Genomic DNA, 11,344 nt, shown 5'->3' on the forward strand with positions numbered 1-11,344 from the left:
GTAAAGGCTATAAAGGTCATAAAAGGCCTATGGAAGTTATAGCTTATGGTCAAGATTAAAATTTTATAGATTGTTTATGAAATTTTGGAAGTCAAATTTGATTGGCTTCATGCTGTTTTTATTAGGGCTTATTGTTTGGAAAATTAAGTCTCCTCTCTCAAAGAATGAAGGTTTTCACCTTTTTTTTGAAGTTCTTGAGTTATCACTCTGGTTAAATGAATGACTTATTTTACAATAACCTGTGATCCTATTTTGTGATATCAAGTTTTTAAACCTTTGATATTTGACAAACTTTCCAAAATCAAATTATAAACTATATCTTTTACTGACCTAGTTAATCCTGTTAGATATTAGGTTCCTTAAACTCCAAAAATGACATATCTGGCTTATTAGGTATGAAAATTATATAGGAAGCATTGTCAAATATGAAATGGTATTTAGTTTTCTTTGGGTTGTATCTGTATAAATATGTTATTGGTATGTGTTCCAAAAATTATAGGAAACTCCTATAACTCTGATAAGACTTAGTGTATGTTATCAGTAATAATTATAATTGCTATGTTAAATTATTTTGTGCGACAGAGGTAACAAATTTCCTCGTCAATTGTGTCTTTGACTATGGCTACCCTAAAACTTTTTGTCATCCATGGACAATTCTGTCTTGTTTTTGTCCTCTTTAGAAGGTAGTTTTATAATCAGCTATAAAACTCTAATAGGTGCTCTTGAATGCAGGTTTCCGATAACTTGGAGATTGTGACATCAGAATAGAGGAGAAACTTTCAGGACTCGTGAAGAGCTGGAATGTTCATGAACATCAAGCAGAACAGGAATTAAGTGCATGGACTCAACTTATAGAAGACTGAAGCAATGTTTTTGACTTTTGCTTAAAACATTGCGTTCTTTTGTTTTCAGAGTAAAGAAAACTTTTCTTTTGAACTATTAACAGCTTTTAACAATGAAGCATACTTCTATAAACAAAATTTGGAGCATATTTGTTTCTCTCTACCTGATTTCTCTAGAATTTGGAAACTATTTGTAAGTATTCTTAACTTATGGCAATATAGTTATTTGCATAAGTACAGTAAGAATCTGTTTTCATTTGTAACAGGACGCAATTGGAGAAATTGGTTATTTTACCAAGGCTTTGACTGGAATGGTGTGCTTTTCTGTAAGGAATCAAACTTGACTTGTGGAACCAATAAAGGCCACTTGGGAAAACTGGCCTCATACCTTGTCTATGCAGTCCCTGTACAGAGTTCCTGACCCATGCATGGTAAGTAAAGACTTACTTTCTGACATGCCCAGGGGCCCCAATTATTAATATCTTGGGACCTCAAGAGAAGAATAATTCATCCAACTCATAGGTGTTTGATGGTACAAATCCCATGGCTGGGCTCGGCTTTAAAAAAGTCTTTTCTGAGATTCCTTCTATGAAACAAAGTTCCATCAAAGCCTATTTTTTATTTATGTATTTATTTTTTGTGAGATGGAGTCTTGCTCTGTTACCCAGGCTGGAGTGCAGTGGCACAATCTTGGCTCACTGCAACCTCCGTCTCTCAGGTTCAAGTGATTCTCCTGCCTCAGTCTCCCAAGTAGCTGGGATTACAGGTGTCTGCCACCAGGCCCAGCTAATTTTGTATTTTAGTAGAGATGGGGTTTCACCATGTTGGCCAGCTGGTCTCGAACTCCTGACCTCAAGTGATCTACCCACCTCGGTCTCCCAAAGTGCTGGGATTTCAGGTGTGAGTGCCCGGCCCCATCAAAGCCTATTTTAAAGACTATGCAAAAAATAATTATTCTTGCTGCACTTTATACAAATTATCTGGCCAAGTATAGTAAGGCAAATTGGTCCTACCATGATTTGTCATTAGTAAAAATGGGAAACTAGAGAGAGAAACATTATGTTTCAAGAACTATAATACACCTGTTGTTAGATTTTAGTTTTGCCTAATGTTTTCAGTTTTATTATTTTCTACAGTTTGGACTGAATTCTAATTTTCCTGGCTACAGGTCTCCAAAACAATGTTTTCAAATTTTCTTTTCTTTTCCTTTTTTTCCTCCATTTTCCTAATTTGAAATCACTGAAAACTAAGCTGTGCTTTCTTAAAGCCCTGTGAACTGAATCTAGACAACATAAATTTCAGAAGAAAATAACAGCAACCTATTTACATATGTAAGCTACTTTCATACCTGCCTACTGATGTATGGACTTCAGAGTAGTGTGGCCTATATCGATTTTCTAGGATTGTTATTTTGTTTGTTGTTTTCTCCCTTCCTCCCCTATTTTCTCTTCATAGGACATGATGATTCTCAGCCTGCTAAAAATGAGCTTTCCTAATAACTCAGGACCCACCTGCCTAGGAATAAATCACCCTGGCCGTGAGAGACCAGACAAAACCTGAGACCAGACACTCGTTTTCTTCTAAAATGCTTTCTCCAAAAGATTTTTTAAAAGAAAAGGGGGGAAATGTGAAAGGAAAAGAAATATTGGGGCCCCCAAAATCACTAAACTAAAGGGAAAAGTCAAGCTGGGAATGGCTTAGGGCAAAACTACCTCCCATTCTATGCAAAGTCATCACTGAGGTAAGTGCATATCTAATCGCCTCCTTTGGAAAGGCTAATCAGAAACTCAAAAGAATGCAACAGTTTGACTCTCACCTACCTGTGACCTGGAAGCTCCCTCTCTGCTTGAGTTGTCCTGCTTTTCTGGACTGAAACAATGTTCATCTTACATATGTTGATTGATGTCTCATGTCTTCCTAAAATGTATAAAACCAAGCTGTACCCTGACCACCTTGGGCATCAGAACCTCATGAGGCTATGCCACAGGCATGCAGCCTCAACCTTGGCAAAATAAACTTTCTAAATTAACTGAGACCAGTCTCAGATATTCAGGGTTCACAGTATCCAAAAATCCAATTGCATCTGAAACCGCCTTTGCAAAAATTATCACAGTGAGAAAATAATGGCAGTGAAAGAGATCTGATCTAGCCAACCTCCCTCTTGCCCTTAGCCTTCAAGCTGCTTTTAATTATTCCTGGGTTTAAGCCAAGCTACATGTGGGAGTCATTTAGTTTATAGTTTAAACGATAATAATCCTTCCTGCAAACTCAACCACCCTTGTAATACTGATGAGAGACCACCAGGCTAGGAGGAGGAAAGGAGCCTAAATTCTGCTAAGGTGTAGACATAAACAATTGTGAGGCATTATTCCAGAAGCCATAAGATATGCAACTTCCTCAGTTACCCCTGCTGGTAACGTTACTTTTGTAGAACCTAGGATTGGCCTTCTGAGATATCTTCTCAGAATTTTGCATGTCTGATGACTGATGGCTCCACCGGGACCAGCCAATGGCTTCTGTGTCCCTCCACCCAGAAGCTACTCAGAGAAAGAGGACACCTTCGATGCCCTATGATTTCATCTCTGACCCAACCAATGAGCACTCCCCATACCCTAGCCCGCTACCTAACAAATTACCTTTGAAAAATCCCTAACCTCCAAGCCTTAGATGAGTTTGATTTGAGTAATAACTCTGCCTCCCACATGGTGTGGCTGGCATCACGTCAATTAACCTCTTTCTTTACTGCAGCACCATGGTCTCCATGAACTGATTTTGTTTGTGCAGTGGGCAGGAAGAACCCGTGGGGCAGTTACACATCATGAAAGAGAAGCTCTTCGTGTAAGGTACATCACTGTGGTTAAGAATCTTACATACTTATCATTTTTTGTTGTTGTGAGAACATTTACAATCTATGCTTTTCTTTTTTCTTTTTTTTTTTTTTTGAGATGGCGTCTTACTCTGTCGCCCAGGCTGGAGTGCAATGGCACGATCTTGGCTCACCACAACCTGCTGAGTTCAAGTGATTCTCTTGCCTCAGCCTCCTGAGTAGCTAGGATTACAGGCATGCACCACTCTTTTAGCAATTTTATTTATTTATTTATTGTATTATTTTTTAAAAATATTTTTAACTTTTATTTTAGATTCAGGGGGTATATTGCAGGCTTGCTATATGGGTATATTGCATGATGCTGAGGTTTGGGGTATGAATGATTCCATCAGCCAGATAGTAAGCATCATACACAAGCAATTTAAAAATATACAAATGGTGTGGTATGGTGGCACATACCTGTAGTCCCAGCTACTCGGGAGAATGGGGCCAGTGGATCGCTTTAGCCTAGGTGTTTGACACCAGCTTAGACAATATTGTGAGACTCTGTCTCAAAAAATAATAAATAACTAAACAAATAAAATATACAATGCATTATCATTTAATACAGTCATTATTCTGTGCAATAAATCACTAAAGCTTATTTTTCCTGTCTAACTGAAACTTTGTACTCTTTGATGAACTTCTCCTCTTTCTCCATCCACCTCACTCCTGGATTGTATTAAATTAAATTGTATTACATTGAATTTACCAGAATTAATCACTACATTGGTAGAAACTCCAGTGGGCATTCCTAAAATTATGGAGACGTAGATAGATTTAAAAGCAAAAGAAATGCTGCAATTTATTCAGAATTCATAAGAGAACTTCTATTGGAGAAATGTAAAATTTGAGCTGGCTAAGCCTTAAGACCTCCCAAGACTAAGTTATAGGAGTTTTTTTTTTTTTTTTTTTTTTTTTTTTTTTTTTTTTTTTTTTTTTTTTCTTGAGAGGAGGCTCGCTCTGTAACCCATGCTGGAGTGCACTGGCCAGATCTCAGCTCACTGCAAGCTCCGCCTCCCGGGTTCACGCCATTCTCCTGCCTCAGCCTCCCAAGTGGCTGGGACTACAGGCGCCCGCCACCTCGCCCGGCTAGTTTTTTGTATTTTTTAGTAGAGACGGGGTTTCACCGTGTTAGCCAGGATGGTCTCGATCTCCTGACCTTGTGATCCGCCCGCCTCGGCCTCCCAAAGTGCTGGGATTACAGGCTTGAGCCACCGTGCCCGGCCAGTTATAGGAGTTTAACCTTCTAAACTACCTCAGGGTACAGCCTGGTCTTAACTTTTAATTTTTAATTTATTTTTATTTTTATTTTTTTGAGACAGAGTCTCGCTCTGTTGCCTAGGCTAGAGAGCAGTGGTGCACAATCTTGGCTCACTGCAACCTCCGCCTCCCAGATTCAAGCAATTCTCTTGCCTCAGCCTCCTGAGTAGCTGGGATTACAGGCATGTGCCACCACACCTGGCTAATTTTTGTATTTTAGTAGAGACGGGGTTTCACCATGTTGGCCAGGCTGGTCTTGAACTCCTGACCTCAGGTGATCCGCCGACCTCAGCCTCCCAAAGTGCTGGGATTACAGGTGTGAGCCACTGTGCCCAGCCTATTTTTCATTTTTATGGGTACCTAGTGGATTTATATATTAATGGGGTACATAAGATATTTTGATGGAGACATACAATGAGTAATAATCATGTCAGGATAAATGGGGTATCCATCAGCTCAAGCATTGATGCTTTCTTTGTGTTACAAACAACCCAGTTATACTCTTTTAGTTATTTTAAAATGTATAATACATCGACTGTAGTCACTCCATTGTCCTATCAAGTATTAGATCTTACTCTTTCTAACTATATTTTTGTACCCATTAACCATCCCTCATTTTCCACACCCCCAATTACCCTTCCCAGACTCTGGTAACCATCATTCTACTCTATCTCCATGGACTCAATTGTTCTGAGTTTTAGATCCCACAAATAAATGAGAACATGTGAAGCTTTTCTTTCTGTGCCTGGCTTATTTCACATAACATAGTATCCACCAGTTCCATCCATGTTGTTGTAAATGACTCATTCTTTTTAATGGCTGAATAGTAGTACTTCATTGCATATATGTACCATATTTTCTGTATCCATTCATCTGTTGGTGGACATTTAGATTGCTTCCAAATCCTGGCTGTTGTGAACAGAGCTACAACAAACATGGGAGTGCAGATATCCCTTTGACATACTGATTTCCTTTCTTCTGGGCATATACCTAGCAGTGGGATTGCTGGATCATATGGTAGTTTAGCTTTTTGGAAGAAACTGTTATGCATAGTGGTTGTGCTCATTTATATTCCCACCAACAGTGTATGAGGATTTCCTTTTCTCCACATCCTTGCCAGTGTTTGTTATTGCCTATTTTTGGATGTAAGCCGTTTTAACCGGGGTGAGATGGTATCTCCTTGCAGTTTTGATTTGCATTTCTCTGATGATCAATGATGTTGTGCACCTTTTGATATGTATGCTTGTCATTTTATATCTTCTTTTGAGAAATGTCTATTCGAATCTTTTGCCCATTTTTAAATTGGATTATTATAATTTTTTCTGTCGAATTATTTGAGCTCCTTGTATATTCTGGTTATTAATCCCTTGTCAGATGGGTAGTCTGTAAATGTTTTCTCCCATTCTGTGGGCTGTCTCTTCACTTTGTTGATTGTTTCTTTTGCCATGAAGAAGATTTTTAAACTTGATGTGATTCCATTGGTCCATTTTTACTTTGGTTGCCTGTGTTTGTGGGGTATTACTTAAGAAATAATTGCCCAGTTCAATGTCCTGGAGAATTCCCTCATGTCTTCTTTTAGTAGTTTCATAGTTTGAGATCTTAGATTTAAGTCTTTTTTTTTTTTTGAGACAGAATCTCACTGTGTTGCCCAGGCTGGAGTGTGATGGCATGATCTCAGCTCACTGCCACCTCTGTCCTCCCGGATTCAAGCAGTTCTGCCTCAGCTTCCCAAGTAGCTGGGATTATGGGGTTATGGGGTGCCCCACCATGCTCAGCTAATTTTAGTATTTTTAGTAGCGATGGGGTTTCACCATGGTGACCAGGCTGGTCTCGAACTCCTGACTTCAAGTGATCCACTTGCCTCAGCCTCCCAAAGTGAGATCTAAGTCTTTAATCCATTTTGATTTTTTTATATGGTCAGAGATAGGGTCTAGCTTTATTCTTCTGCATATGGATATCCAGTTGTCCCGGCTCCATTTATTAAAGAGACTGTCCTTTCCCCAGTGTATGTGTTTGACACTTTTGTAGAAAATGAATTCATTATAGATGGATTTATGTCTATGTTCTTTATTCTGTCCCATTGGTGTATGTGTCTGTTTTTATGCCAATGCCATGCTGTTTTGATTACTATAGCTGTATAATATAGTTTGAGGTCAGCTAATGTGGTTCCTCAAGTTTCATTCTTTTTGCTTAGGATAGTTTTGGCTATTCTTGGTCTTTTGTGGTTCCACATAAATTTTAGGTATTTTTTTTTTCTATTTCTGTGAAGAATGTCATTGGTATTTGATAGGGATTGCATTGGATCGTCAGATTTCTTTGGGTGTATGGGCATTTTAACAATATTGATTCCTTCATGAACATGGAATATCTTGCCATTTGTGTGTGTGTGTGTGGGGGGGGGGTCTTCAACTTTTTTCATCAATGTTTTATAGTTTTAATTATAGAGATCTTTCATTTCTTTGGTTAAGTTTATTAACCAAAATGTATACACATTTATTTGGTTGATATACATTATGTTTTGTTTTTTTGTTTTGTTTTGTATATCATTATGTATATCAACCAAATAAAGGTGTATACATTTTGGTTAATAAACTTAACCAAAGAAATGAAAGATCTCTATAATTAACTACTAATTAATTAAATAATTAGTTAACTACTAATTAATTAAATAAATGGTTAATAAACTTAACCAAAGTAATAAAAGATTAAATAAGATCCTAGGTATTAAAAGATTAAATAGAATCCTAGGTAGCTGTTGTAAATGGGATGACTTTTTAAATTTTCTTTTTCAGATTGTTTGCTATTGGCATATAGAAATGCTAGAGATTTTTGTAGGTTGATTTTGTATCTTGCAACTTTGCTGAATTTGTTTACCAGTTCTAATAGTTTTTTGGTGGAGTCTTCAGTTTTTTCCAAATATAAGATCATATAATCTGCAGACAAAGATAATTTGACTTCTTCCTTTCTAACTTGGACTCTGTTTACTTCCTTCTCTTGTCTGATTGCTCTGGGTAGGACTTCTCGTACTATGTTGAATAACAGTAGTGAAAATGGACATCCTTACCTGGGCGTGGTGCTCATGCCTGTAATCCCAGCACTTTGGGAGGCCAAGGCAGGTGGATCACCTGAGGTCAGAAGTTCGAGACCAGCCTGGCCAACATGGTGAAACCCCTTCTCTACTAATAACACAAAAATTAGCTGGGCATGGTAGTGGGCGCCTGTAATCTCAGCTACTCGGGAGGCTGAGGAGAATCGCTTGAACCCGGGAGGCAGAGGTTGCAGTAAGCTGAGCTCACGCCACTGCACTCCAGCCTGGGTGACAGGGCAAGACTTTGTCTTAAAACAAAACAAAACAAAAAATGATAGGAGTAGGGTAAAGGCATGGGATACAGGATGGACCCTGAGAGAATATGCCGGAGGTGCTCAGGACAAACAACTCCGGTGTGTGTGGGAGTGTGCATGCGAGGGTTTGTACGTGTGTGGTGTAGTCTTTTGCCTACACAGAAGACCTACTAGTCTAACCCATCCTGGGGGAAGCGAGTGAGGCAATGGCTCTGTGTTTTCTCTGGCGTTGCCCTGGAACCCAGGATGAATCCACTCCAACTGGCTGTGAGCACCAAGTATTACCTGAGAACGTGGTTTGAAACTGCTCCCTAGATAGGGCCAGTTCCTTAGTCAGGGGTTCCTGGTGGTCCTGGAATAATTCACATTTGTCGTTAGACTGCAGGGACCATCACTTCATTCTTTTGTGTCCCTTCATTGTGCCAGTCCACGCACCGCGCATCCAGCAGGGAATCCTGTGAATGCTTTTCACAAAAGCTTCCAGCTGCACGAGGTCGGCTCTTAGCACTGTTAAAGGTTGGGAACTGACATGGGCACTCAGGACACAGACCCGAGCAAGGAACAGTGGGTCTTCTCAGGGCTCTCGTGGTGGTTCCAGGCCCAGTCATTGGTCGGGGATCCAGAGGAGATGAGCTCCTCACGCTTGGAATTCTACACTCGAGAGGAAGAACCCAAAAGAAAAGCTCGGAGACAAGCCAGTGGGGTGAGGAACAGATTAAAAGAACTCGCTTCTCAAATGAGGACATTGTTTTCAAGACAGGGATGACCACTGTGTTTTGGAAATCCAAGTAGTCCTTACTGTTTTGCTCTCAGGGAAATTTCAGCAAATAAGATCCCAGTGTTATTCATCAACTTCTCCGGGTTCGCTTTAAGCTCCTTTAGCTAGATGCCCACATGCTGACTGAAAAGTTCTGAAGAAAACACAGGGAGAGAAATCCAGGCAACAATTGTTATTTGCAAGTTAGTGACTGGTCCTGGAACCTGACATTCCCTTCATGGGTCGGCATGCTCAGAGCTTTTGTGGTTCATTTACCCCATAGGGACTAAGTACCAAACATTTCACAGATTTCTGTTACAAAGGTCTTTACAAACACAGACACATGCAAAAGGCCCAATTATCACCTTCGACAATGGCCTTCCTTGGTCTTACGTATGGCCAAGTCAGCAAAGACCTAAACAGCCTGCAGTGTGACTTTGTCACAGTTCGCTCACCTTGACTGTTAATGGCCTTCCCCTGACATAAAGTAAATTGCCTGTCATGGATCATCTGAGCAAAAGAAGTCATGGAAATTCAAGTAAAAGGAGGAAAAATGTATGCATATGTAAAGGCTTACTCCAAAGTCGCCTCATCTAAAGCTCTTGGTCAGAAAGCAAGTCAGAATCTTCACTCCTGTGCAGCATTACTGAATGGAAAACACGCTAAGAGTCATCAGTAAAGTCAGCCCGGTGTAGCCTTCCCATTGGAGAAATGACAACCTGAGGTCCTACCTCCAGCGCTAGGATGTACCTGTGATGTAGCTTCCATCTTGCACTCAGTGGCCAAGACCTGGAACAACCTGTATTCACCAGTGTGCACCACAGCAGGTGCCCAGGCAGGCTTAGCTCGAAGCTCAATGTTTATTGCATGAAGCCTTTAAAAAGTATTTGTTATCAGAAAGCTTTGCCTAGAACTTTGGAGAAGATTACAAAAGAATGCTTTCTTCCTTCAGCTTATTTCTTAGGAAATTACCTCCCTATCTGCCCAAGAAACGAAGCCTGCAGGATCTCATTGGTGTCTTCATACATTGAACACTTATTTAGAAATCCCTCATGACTTTTTCCACTCCCATTTCTTGAGGAGAAAACAGAAGATCTGAGAAAGGGAGAAAAGGAGATGTCCTGCCCCGGTCTCTTGGCTGCCGTAATGGAAAGGCTCCAAGTCGCAGTTCCAGGAACAAGGGCTGTCACTATGAGCAGGCTATAACTTCTTGCTTGAGCTCAGGAGTTCGAGACCAGCCTGGGCAACATGGCAAAACCACATCCTACAAAAATACAAAAATTAGCTGTGGCACACACCTGTGGTCCCAGATACTCCTGGGAGGCGGAGGCTGCAGTAAACCAAGATCACACCACTGTACTCCAGCCTGGGCAACAGAGGAAAACCCTGTCTCAGAACAACAACAACACTTTTCAGCTCAGACAGTTTTCTTTCCAACCCTGCATTTTTTGCTGAGGAAGGCAAGTGTTGCTCCTGCAGAAAACAGTTTGCCAGGTGCAGTGTGGGAGCGCTGTCTCCAGGTGAGCCATCCTGGGTTCCAGTCCAGCCTCTATTCACTTCAGGTGGGTATTTTACCTCTAAACCTCAGCATTGCCATCGCCACATAGAACCAGCCTTTCTGGTTTCCAGGTGAAAATAGGTTACGACTAGAAAACTAAGGAGTGTTTAATTGGGCGGGGCATGGTGGCTCACACCTGTAATCCCAGCACTTTGGGAGGCTGAGGCAGGTGGATCACCTGAGGTCAGTAGATCGAGACCATCCTGGCTAACACGGTGAAACCCCCGTCTCTACTAAAAATACAAAAAATTAGCCGGGCATGGTGGTGGGTGCCTGTAGTCCCAGCTACTCGAGAGGCTGAGGCAAGAGAATGATGTGAACCCGGGAGGCGGAGCTTGCAGTGAGCTGAGATTGCGCCACTGCATTCCAGCCTGGGTGACAGAGTGAGACTGTGTCTCACCAAAAAAAAAAAAAAAAAGGATTTATCAACCGAGCGTGGTGGCTCATGCCTGTAATCCCAGACCTTTGGAAGGCTGAGGCGGGCAGATCACCTGAGGTCAGGAGTTCATGACCATCCTGGGCAACATGGTGAAACCCCGTCTCTACTAAAAATACAAAAATTAGCCAGCGTGATGGCGCATGCCTGTAATCCCAGCTACTTGGGAGGCTGAGGCAGGAGAATCACTTGAACCTGGGAGGCGGAGCTTGCAGTGAGCCGAGATCAGGCCACTGCACTCCAGCCTGGCTCACAGAGCAAGACTCTGTCTCAAAAAAAA

The 11,344-nt window shown here is 41.0% G+C and overlaps 1 long non-coding RNA gene across 2 annotated transcripts in view; it reads left to right on the forward strand.

Annotated features, from left to right (window-relative positions):
• The first annotated feature begins 2,494 nt into the window (after positions 1 to 2,494).
• The window catches only part of LOC108530448 (uncharacterized), a 17,281-nt gene continuing 8,431 nt past the window's right edge, over positions 2,495 to 11,344 (forward strand). Inside the window, exons 1-2 of one of the 2 annotated variants that reach the window (XR_001885833.1) lie at positions 2,495 to 2,583; positions 3,591 to 3,685. This is a non-coding gene — a long non-coding RNA (uncharacterized LOC108530448). Of the gene's footprint in view, positions 2,584 to 3,110; positions 3,686 to 11,344 lie in introns of those variants that run through there. The other variant, XR_001885832.1, reaches the window with a different exon arrangement.

This window comes from Rhinopithecus bieti, unplaced genomic scaffold (genome assembly GCF_001698545.2).
Source record: "Rhinopithecus bieti isolate Rb0 unplaced genomic scaffold, ASM169854v2 scaffold_5626, whole genome shotgun sequence".
NCBI lineage: Eukaryota > Metazoa > Chordata > Mammalia > Primates > Cercopithecidae > Rhinopithecus > Rhinopithecus bieti.